This window comes from Cricetulus griseus (genome assembly GCF_003668045.3).
Source record: "Cricetulus griseus strain 17A/GY chromosome 1 unlocalized genomic scaffold, alternate assembly CriGri-PICRH-1.0 chr1_0, whole genome shotgun sequence".
Lineage (NCBI taxonomy): Eukaryota > Metazoa > Chordata > Mammalia > Rodentia > Cricetidae > Cricetulus > Cricetulus griseus.
The window spans coordinates 113,464,305-113,476,242 of record NW_023276806.1 but is presented as its reverse complement, the minus strand read 5'-3'; positions in this window follow the sequence as shown (position 1 = coordinate 113,476,242).

The window sequence follows — 11,938 nt, the reverse complement described above, 5'->3', positions numbered from 1 at the left end:
TGTATTGTAGAGATATTTTGCTTCCTTTGTTAGGATTTTTCCAAGAGGTTGGTTAGTTTTATTTTAATAGAATGCTGTTTATTCTTTGATAATTTCATTCGTGTCATATCTCCCACCTCCCCCTTTTTATTCCTCTGGCACCCCCAACATGCTCACCTCCCTACTTATTTTTTTTCTCCCAACCCACTGAGTCTAATTAGTTATGCATGGGAATATTGACTTGCAGGCTTGCTCTTGTGCATAGATTGTTTCCATCCTGTCTTTAGCAGCTCTCTCTGGACCTCAGGAGGGGGTTGATATGGATGTCCTGTTGAGAGCTGAGGACCCAGCAGTTCCTCTTTCTAGCTGCCTGAGCTCCACAGGTTCTCCACATGCAACACTCAAATCTAAAAATCAGTGTTACTCAACATTGGGTTGACTTTGGAGGCTTTTTCTTTTTTTCCTCATTCTCTCTTGCTTAGTATTATTTTTTCCTGAGGTCTCATAGATTTTCTTTTTCTCTTCAGTCTGAAATATTCTTTCAAGTATCTCTGTAGAGCTAGACTGTGATCATAAAATCCTTCAATCTATTTTTATCAAGGATTTTTAAAAAATTTCCTTGAATTGTGACATAGTTTTGCTACATATAGAATACTGGGTTGGCAGTTGTTATTTTTAAGTATTTAAAATAACATCATTCCAAGATCATCTGGCTCTTAAAATTTCTGTTGGTTAATCTGGTGGAACCGCCTTTATATATGTCTTGGTGTTTCTTGCCAATTTGAACATACTAAAAAAACATTTAGTGTTTTGTCTTAATGCGACATCTTTCCTGGTCTTGTTTGTTTGGTGTCTGAAATGCCTCCTGTGTCTAGATTGGTATATCTTTCTAATTCTGGGGAATTTTATGATATGATTCCTTTAAAAATGTTTTCTGTGCCTTTAGAATCAAATTCTTCTCCTTCCATGCCTATAACTCTGTTGCTGACTTTCCATAGGAAATTTTATTTGACTTACTCTTTCATTTCCAGCACTTCATATAAGTTCTTTAGTACCCCCCACCACTCCCCTCTCTCTCATCAGGGCTTTCATGTGACTTATTCTTACTAGATGCCACTGTTGCTGGGTTAATAATTTTTGGAGGAGTTATATTTTCTTGGTTTTCATGTTTCGTATGTTACTGTTTGGGATTTTTACATTCTTCTTTGTTGATTTACATCTTTATTAGATATGTTCTTTCTTTTTTTAAATTTTATTTATTATGTATACAACATGCTGCTTCCATGTATATCTGCACACCAGAAGAGGGCACCAGATCTCATAACATGGTTGTGAGCCACCATGTGGTTGCTGGGATTTGAACTCAGGACCTCTGGAAGAGCAGTCAGTGCTCTTAACCTCTGAGCCATCTCTTCAGCCCGATATGTTCTTTCAATTGAAGTATTTGCAGTATACAAATGAGATTGCATTGTGTAGTTTAGAAAATACTACAAATCTTGAGCTCAAAGTGTCTGGTATATGCTCTATCTTATTCTCTGAGTAGAATATTAACTGCAAAACCAACCACAGCAGTTTGATGTTACCACTGTGCTATTGTCATGCTATCCAATAGCAGTGGCCCTTTAACTTCAGTAGTTGTTGGAGAATAAACAAGCAAGGATAGTATGGCAGACTTTAGTAGGATTAGGAATGGTAAATAACTGAGTGGAGTAAAACAATAGTTAAGGGCTGGGAAGATAATTCAGTGGTTAAGGGTGTGTATTGCTCTTGGAGAGGACCAGAATTCAATTTCCAGCACCCATGTCGGGTGGATCACAACAATCTATAACTCCAGATCCAGGAAACATTCTCTAGCTTCCTTGGACCCCTGCATTCTTTTGCACATATTCACATAGTTCAAAATAAAAGGTAAAGAATAAAGATTAAATATTAAATCCACTTTGAAAAGAAAAAAAATGAAGTAATTAGGAGGGAAAGGTTGGAATTCTGTTAGGGCCCACAGATTATATCGATTGTTAAGGCTGTGGATGGTTATAATAAGTGGGACTGGAGAGATAGCTCAGTGATTGGGAGCATGCACTATACTTGCAGAGGACCCAAGTTCAGTTCCCAGCACTCATGCCAAGTAACTGTCTGTACCTCCAGGGAATCCAATAGCTCTGTCCTTCACAGCATCTGCACCCATGTGCACAGCCACACATGTATACACACAATTTATGGCCCTCAAGTACGGTAGCACACACCTTTAATCCCAACACTTGGGAGGCAAAGGCAGGTAGATGTCTGTGAATTTGAGGCCAGCCCAGTCTATAATGAGGAACCCTGTCTCAAAAAATAAAAATAAAGAAAAAAACAGAAAAGAAATAAAAAGAATACTTATGAAATGAATGGCTGGCATAGCTGCACTGAATTGAAAGGTGCAGTTTGCTCTTGCTCCAGGCGGGTCTGTGTAGTAATGTGGCATTGAGGAGAGACTGGGAAGTGTTGGTTTCTTTGGTCTCAGTGTTCTCAGAGTTCTAGGATGTGAGGGAGGGGAGGTTTTAAGTCTTTTCCAGATACATCTTTGCAGTTCACTGTGGTCTGGTCCTGGAAGCCCAACATATGTGAGGGCTGTAGTGAGTTGAGTAAGAATGGCCTCACAGACTCATGTGTTTGCATGCTGGGTCACCAGGGAGTGGCACTATTAGGAGGTGTGGCCTTGTTGGAGGACATGTATCATTGGGGGCAGGCTTTGGGGTTTCAAAAGCTCAAGCTAGGCCCAGTATCTATCTCTTCTTCCCTACCAATCCAGATGTAGAACTCTCAGCTCCTTCTCCAGCACATGTCTGCCTATGTACCACTATGCTTCCCTCCATGATGATAATGGACTAAACCTCTGAACTGTAAGCCAGCCACAATTAAGTGTTTTTCTTATAAGAGATGCTGTGGTCATGGTGTCTCTTCCCAGCAATAAAACCCCAAGACACAAACAAACCTTGCAGTTTCTACTGCTCTTAGGAGCAACTTTATTTGGCTAACTACTAGTAGAACAGTAGTCCCTCCCTCCCTCCTCCCTTCCTTCTTCCCTTCCTTCCTTCCTCCTTCCCTTCCTTCCTGTTACCCTCCCTCCCTCTTTTCCTCCCTCCTTTCTTTTTTCCGTCTGTCTTTTATGAGTAGGATTGTTTCCCTGATTGCTTTCTCAGTATGTTTTTCAGTGTTGTATATAAAGGCTACTGAAGTTTGTATGTTAATTTCCTATCTTGTCACTTTGGTGAAAGTGCATATCAGTTCTTGCAAGGTTTTGGGAGGAGTCTTTATAGTCTTATATCTAGAATCATACTGCAAGTAAGGATACTTTTAACTTTTTCCTTTCCTATGTGCAGTCTTTTATTTCCTTTATTCCATCTGATCTCCAGTTGTGGCTTTTGGCCTCACCCTGTGAAGCTAACTTTACCCTCTGAGCCATCATGTCTGTTGCTTTTCTGACTTTTGGCTTTCCCTAGATTATTCCTTGGAAACGATGGTTGATCATTCCTTAATGGTACCATCTGAGTCCTTCAAAAATTAATATTTTATTTATAATGGTTAGGGTGTAGAGAGGGAGGAAGAATTATCCTCAATCCATTTTATGGTATAATGTCAGAGCCTGATATCACTGAGAAAGGATGTAATAACTGCATGTGCAGCACATGGTGCCGTGTGTCATTACAATCACATTGCTGATTTCATTTTCTTTCTCAACAAAAGAAAAAAATTGGGGCTAGGGAAATGGCTCATTGGGTAAGAGCACTTACTATGCAAGCACACACACAGTCTGTTCCACAAATGGCCACAGGGCAACTATGGAAAAAGCAATCCATAAGAATCCAAATGGATAAAAGACACAAGCAGCATTCCTAAAAAGGCCTTAAGGTAGAATTCCCATGTACCAAATTGTAGTAAACAATCTACATAGCATTGTGTTCTTACAAAGATGATGATTCAGAGTCTAGAAGCACACAAGGGAAAATGATGTATGGACATTGCAGCTGTTGTGCCACCAGGGACCAAACCTTAGAAATGCAAGAGCAAAGACCCTTTCCTAGTATCTCTAGCGCACAGGTTCTCAACCTTCCTAGTGCTGCGTATCCTTTAATACAGTTCCTTGTGTTGTAGTGACCCCATCCATAACATTTTCATTGCTACTTTGTAACTGTAGTTTTGTTACTGTTATGTAGCAAATTGTAATGTAAATATCTGATATTCAGGCTATCTGATATGTGGCCCCGTGTGAAATGATCGTTTGGGGTCCTAAAGGGGTGGAGACCCACAGGTTGAGAACTGCTACTCTAGCGGAAACATAGGCCTGCTGCTACTTAAAAACCCATGGACTTCATAATCAAGGTGAGAACATACAGCTCAGAAATGAATCCTATAGTCTCAGAAAGATTCTGGGTAAATCAGTTTGTAGAAACGCTTTCAAGGATTCAGAATAGTCTCTTGCAAAACTGCCCTTCAGCCCTCCCCTCCATGGTCCTCTGAAAGCTCCATGGATGGTTTTGCATCCTACCAAAACAGCCCTCAAACTAACCAAAGTGCTGGAAAAGCCCTTGGTTGCAGCTGTAAGCATAGACAGTCCAGTCACTGCCGGGTGACACACACACACACACCCACCTTGGTTTTGGCTTTTCTCTTGCTGTTTTGATTCTTCAAGTGGTGCTGTAGATCATGCCCAGAGCCTTGTGTGTGCCTGGAAAGCACTATGTCAAACATTTCTTAAAAGTTGCAGATACATTTTTCAGGAATGGCAGAGAAGGCTGAAGCAACATTTGGAGTTCTGTAGGGGGAGCAACATTCATAGAGAATTTGGAGATGATAGAGGAAGGCTTTACATAGCTTGGGTGTTCACTCACCTAACAAGGGCAAATGGTTTAGGAGAACAAGCCAGGGACTCTGAGAGTGACATGCAATGAATTTATTTTATAATATGAGATGGTATTCTATGTGAAGAACAATCACAATAGACATGCCTTCAGTTTTTATTGAGTTCATTAAGGATATAGAAACCAAAAGTTAAAAACAAAAATACAAACAAAAAACACCCACAGATCCTGAGATCCAGCCACTTATATCTGTTTACAGGCGAGTGAGACCAGTGAGACAAAAAGCTTTACTGGGGCAGGAACTGCTGTGCTGTCTCAGAAAAGGGAGAACAGTGCCACCATAAGGGAATTTGAGTTTTTATAGGATGATTTAAATTGGGTGGTATCTTAGGCTTTTTATTGCTGTAAAGAGATACCCATGACCACTGCAAGTGGCTTGCTTACAGTTACAGAGGTTCAGTCCATTATCATCATGGCAGGGAACATGGCAGCACGCAGGCAGACATGGTATGGGGAAGTAGCTGAGAGTCATACATCTTGAGTGAGACAGGAAGTCGACTGAGACACTGGGTGGTATCTTGAGCATAAGAAACCTCAAAGCCCATCCCCACAGTGACACACTCCTACAAGGCCATACCACTCCAACAAAGCCACAATTCCTAATAGTGCCACTCCCGATGAGATTATGGGGGCCAATTGGATAGCGGTGGAAGAGCATTAAAGTGCGGAGGGAGCTGCTGCAAGCAAAGAAACTGCCCTAAATAAATCCTTAAGAGGGGACCTCTGGTCACTGAGATAACAGGATACGTGGGAATAGGAGTTAAGATAACAGAATGCAGTGGTCTCAGGTCAGACACTGAGACATACAGAACTTGTAGTTTTATTAACCCAAAGACCTGGTTCCCTCTTGACCAATACTATCCAGCCCCTGGATGATGGAGCCCCTGATAGATGAAGAGGGTCCCAGGCAAAACACTTTTCCCTCTGGTCAGACTTCCAAACAGCTGTTCCAGCAGGCCTTTTTATATTATGGGATTAACAGTAGTAAGTTGGGGGAAGATGCCATACAGTCCTGAGAACAATTTAGTTTCCAGCTATTCTCAAGGGCACAGTAATTTTTTTATTCAGTTTTTCCTCCTTCAGTTTTCAAAGGCACACAGTGTTGTTACTTCACTGTTCCCCCTTCTTGCCACAGTGTCAGGCCCAACACATTCCTGGAGATGAGGTCTTAGAGAACATTTTGAGACAAACATGATTGATTCTGAAATGTGAGGGTATGCTGGCTAGATTTATTTCAACTTGACACAAAATATGGCCATCAGAGAGGAGGACACCTTCATTGAGAAAATGCCTTCATAAGATTGAGCTGTGGGCCAACCTGTAGAGCATTTTCTTAATTAGTGATTGATGGGGAAGGGCCCAGCCCATTGTGGGTGGGGCCATCCCTGGGCTGGTGGTCCTGGATTCTACAAGAAAGCAGGGTGAGCAAGCCATGTGAAGCAAGGCACTAAGCAGCTACTACCCAGGTTCCAGCCCTGTGTGAATTTCAGTCCTGGATCCCTTCAATGATGGACTACAGTATGGAAATGAAAGCTCAATAAAATCTTTCCTCCCCAAAGGCCAAGTAACATATAAAGGCAAACCTATCAGAATTACACCCGACTTCTCAATGGAAATTCTGAAAACCAGAAGGTCCTGGATAGATGTTCTACAAACACTAAGAGACCATGGATGCCAGCCCAGACAGCTATAACCAGCAAAGCTTTCAATCACTATAGATGGAGACAAGATGTTCCATAACAAAATCAGATTTAAACAATACATATCCACTAATCCAGCCCTACAGAAAATTCCAACCCAAGTAAGTTAACTACACCTACATAAACATACGCAATAGATAATCCTACTTTACCAAAAGCTAAAAAAAGGGGAGGGGTCCACACACAATACCACCATCAACAACAAATCCAAAATAAGCAAGAATTAACAATCAATGGGCATTAATATCCCTTAATATTAATGGTCTTAACACGCCTATAAAAAGACACTGATACGAAGCAGAATGGATACGAAGACAGAATCCATTCTTCTGCTACATATAAGAAGCACACCTAAGCTTCAAAGACAGATGTTACCTCAGAATTAAGGGTTGGGAAAAGATTTTCCAATCAAATGAACCCAAGAAACAAACTGGTAGAGCAATTCTAATATCTAACAAATTAGACTTCAAACTAAAATCAATCAAAAGAGATGAAGAAGTTCATCTCTTCATCACAGGAAAAATCCATCAAGATGAAGTTTTGATTCTGAATATCTATGCTCCAGATACAAAGGCATCCACATTCATAAAAGAAACATTACTAAAACTCAAACCAAACATAAAACCTCAAACAGGTTGGTATTGGCACAAACAGACAGGTAGATCAATGGAATCAAATTGAAAACCCTGATATTAACCCACATACATAAGAATACCTGATTTTTGACAAAGAAGCTAAAGTTATACAATGGAAAAAAGAAAGCATCTTCAACAAATGGTGCTGGCATAACTGAATGCTGGCATGTAGAACATAGGAGATAGATCCACATCTATTGTCATGCACAAAACTTAAGTCCAAATGGATCAAAGCCCTCAACATAAATCCAGCCACACTGAACCTCTTAGAAGAGAAAGTGGGAGGTACCTTTGAACAAATTGATTCAGGAGACCACTTCCTGAACATAATACCAGAAGCACAGACACAGAGATTGACAACCAATAAATGGGACCTCCTGAAACTGAGAAGCTTCTGTAAGGCAAAGGACACAGTCAACAAGACAAAATGGCAGCCCACAGAATGGGAAAAGATCTTCACCAACCCCACATGTGACAGAGGGCTGATTTCCAAAATATACAAAAAACTCAAGAAGCTAGTCACCAAAACACCAAATAATCCAATTAAAAAGACAGAGGAATCTAAAATGGCTGAAAGCAACTTAAGAAAGTGCTCAACATCCTTACCCATCAGGGAAATGCAAATCAAAACAACTCTGAGATACCATCTTCTGTCAGAATGTCAAAAATAAAAAACCACTAAGGACAGCTTATGCTGGAGAGGATGTGGAGAAAGGGGAACACTCCTCCACTGCTGGTGGGAGTGCAAACTTGTACAGCCACTTTGAAACCAGTATGGTGGTTCCTCAGGAAAATGGGAATCATTCTACCTCAAGATCCAGCAATTCCACTCTTAGACATATGCCCGAAGGATGCACATTCATAAAACAAGGACATCTGTTTAATTATGTTCATAGCAGTATTATTTGTAATAGCCAGAACCTGGAAGCAACCTACATGCCCCTCAACTGAAGAATGGATACAGAAAATGTGGTACATTTACACAATGGAGTATTACTCATTGGGAGAAAAAAAACAATGGAATCTTGAAATTCACAGGCAAATGGATGGAACTAGAAGAAACCATCCTGAGTGAGGTAACCCAGTCACAAAAAGACAAACATGCTGTGTACTCACTCATATATGGATATTAGACATAGAACAAAGGATTACCAGCCTACAATCTACACCTCCAGAGAAGCTAGGAAACGAGGAGGACAATAAGAGAGACATACATGGTTCCCCGGAGAAGGGGAAAGGGACAAGATCTCCTGAGCTAATTGGGAGCATGGGGGAGGGGAGAAGGAGTTAGGAGAAAGAGAAGGGGAGAAGAGAAGGGGAGAGGAGGACATGAGGGATCAGGAAGATTGAGTCAGGGGAAGAATTGAGAAGAGCAAGAAAAGAGATACCAAAAATAGAGGGAGCCATTATAGGTTTAAAGAGAAACCTGGCACTAGGGAAATGTCCAGAGATATACTAGGATGACCACAACTAAGAATCTAAGCAGTAGCAGAAAGGCTATCTTAATGTCCTTCCCCTATAATGAGACTGATGGTTACCTTATATGCCACCATAGAGCCTTCATCCAGTATTTGATGGAAACAGAAGCAGAGACCTGTAGCTAAGCACTAACCGAAATTCTTGGAACCCAGTTGTAGAGAGTGGGGAGTGATGAGCAAAGGGGTCAAGGCCATGCTGGGGAAACACACAGAAACAACTGATTTGAACAAGGGGGAGCTCATGTACTCAGACTGACAGCTTGGTATCCATTGTAGGACAGAACCAGGCCCCCTGTATGTGGGTGTCAGTTAGGAGGCCTGGGCAGTCTATGGGACCCCTGGTAATGGAAGAGCATTTATACCCAGTGCATGACTGGACATTGGGAGCCCATTCCCCATTTAGGGATACTCTCTCAGCCTAGACACATGGGGGGAGGGGGGTTGGCTATGCCCTGCCCCAAATGATGTGACAGACTTTTAATGATCTCCATTGAAGGCCTCACTCTTTCTATGGAGCAGAAGAGGGATGGATGGGGGTTTGTGGGGAGCATGGGTGAATGGTGGGGGAGAGGGAACTGGGATTGATATATAAAATAAGATAGTTTCTAATTTAAATAAAAATAAAAAAGAAAATTGACAGAACTTTAGCTACTTTTGTCATGAAAATTTAACCTTCTAAGAAAAATGTTAAAATTAATAAAATCTTTTCTGAGGTCTTATCCAGTTATGGCAAGATTTTCACTAATCACTCCTGATCTGTTAGCATAGAAACAACAGGTTTCTCCCAAAGATATACATAATCCCCCTGTTTCATGAGAAGTAAGTCTAAGTCTCTCCTGTTTTGTAGGGCCACTTCTGCAAGGGAATCTAACAGTTGTTTTAACTCAGAAATGGAATCCTCTAAAACAGTGGTTCTCAACCTCTGGGTCATGACCTCTTTTGGCATTGAATGACCCTTTCACGGGGTCACCTTAGACCATTGGAAAACACAGATATTATGTGTTCAGCATGTATTAATAACAGTAGCAAAATTACAGTTACGAAGTAGCAATGAAAAAAATTTTATGGTTGGGGTCACCACAACTTGAGGAACTGTGTTAAAGGGTGGTAGTATTAGGAAGGTTGAGAACCACTGATCTAAGTCTCTGGGTCCTGACCAACCTTGTCTATTTAGTTTCTTAAAGTTTCCATCTCTCATGATAAAGGCTGATATGCCTATGGCTGTTGAGCTACCTATGCCTGCTCTGTCCAGGAGTGGGCTGAAGACAGGCAATGCTTTTTTTCCCTCTGTAGTCCAGGGTCCATATTAAAATATATTCTCCACTTTTTCCATTAAATAGGTCTACCTGGGGCAGAATAAAAGGGGTTTCTCAGGTTGCAAAACATCAGAAGAAGCACATTTAGTCAAATCATTAGTACATGCCCACCAAATAGTCTCAGGAGCTCAGTAATATTGCTATTGTCTAGGTGATGTAAAGGTCTTATTTAGACCATCAGCTCCCAAATAATGACATGGAGACTTCTTATTAATTATCAAAGCTTGGCCTTAATGTAGGCTTGTTCCCAACTTGCTCTTAAAACTTAAATTAACCCATTTATATTAATCTGCATTCTGCCACATGGCTCATTACCTCTCCTCAGTACTGTACATCTGACTTCCTCCACACCTTGCTGGTGAATCTGTCTTGCCAGATTCTTCCCAGAGTTCCTATCTCTGCCTGGAAGTCCTGCCTATCCTCTCCTGCCTAGCTATTTGGCTGTTCAGCTCTTTATTAAACCAATTAAAAGGTGCTTTAGACAGGTGAGGTTAAACAGAGAGACATCTTCACACAGTGTGGTCAAATATACCAAAACAAGATAAGTCATCCCACAAGGTGGACTAGCAGGCATCAGCAAGGGGAGTGCCTAAGTTAAAGTTTAAGATATTAGACAAGTTTCAGCCCTTTGTAAGTCCTCTAACATTAATTTGGGCTGCCCCCAGCACAGTGAGTTTTGTCAGTCTACAGATTGACTGTCTGGTTAGTTCCTATCCCTGTGTAGTACAAGGGTTGGGGGCTTAAACACAACCAGTAATCCTGGCCAGTTTCTGGCCAGGAATGATTAACTACATGGTGGACTTTGTCAAGAGTGGAAAATAGGAATGGGGATCTCTCAGCTTCCTGGTCACTGGGAGGCAGGGAACTGGCCCCAGATGTGTTGAGTAAGGTAGTTTCTTTGGAGAGAGTTGGTCAGGGCTTTGGCATGGGTAGATATTTGTTAGGGCTCTAAAGTCTGGGGACCTGAGGGGAACATTTTCTTCTGGATAGTAAACCTATCCACAGGGTCCCTTCCTGTGGCACAGAGTCTGATTCCCCAGGTTCTCTCTCTTTCCCGTAGGATAGAATCTTTCTTAAGAATTTTCCAGACCTGTAATTTTATGACCATTGAATTATGTTTTCCTATTGTATATTTATTGGGAGGGGTTTATTTCTCTATGTATATATTTTTATATGTATTTATTTTTGTGTTTCCAGGGAGCCTCTCTTTCATAACCTCATTCTTTGCAATGGAAACTCCCTTGTTCTTGGCAATGAGGGGTTCCAGTCACAGGGTTTGACAGAATTGTAAACTCTGTATTCTGATCCCAAAAGATAAGCTCACACATTTTTTTCCTTCAGTTCAAGTGGACAAAGTGTGCATCAGTGAGCAGGTCAAAGTGGGCTATGGGTTGCTGGTCTGTAGTCACGAGAGCTAACACCTCTTTATGTATCTTCCTTGGTTCCCATGTCCAGGCCTGAGGACAGTATGAGTTGGACCCTGATCCCATACTCATACCCATACCCATACCCATAGAGTAAAACAAAAGACTCAGGCAGAGATAGAGAGGCAGGGAATGGAGGCACTGGGGACCAATAAACCCTTAATTTTAATGGGTCCATAGTCTTTGAGACAGTCCATTTGGCATGATCTTCTGTGGCTTCTGCTTTCTTGACCTTGGTGTGGTAGACCCATGGTACAATGCCAGCTACTTTGATGGCTATCGGAGTGGAGATAATCATCAAGTAGGGTCCTTTCCAAATTGGCCCCAATGCCCCTTCGGCTACCTGCTTGACCCCCCAAAAAGTGAAAAGAATCTTCATGCCTGTGGGCACATTATATGTGTCTTCAAATTTCTCTTGTGATGAGAAACAAAAATGTGTGGCTGGTTCTTGATTTCCTAAATTTTTCCTCACATTTTTTTAAGAAAAAACATTCCCCCAAATTAT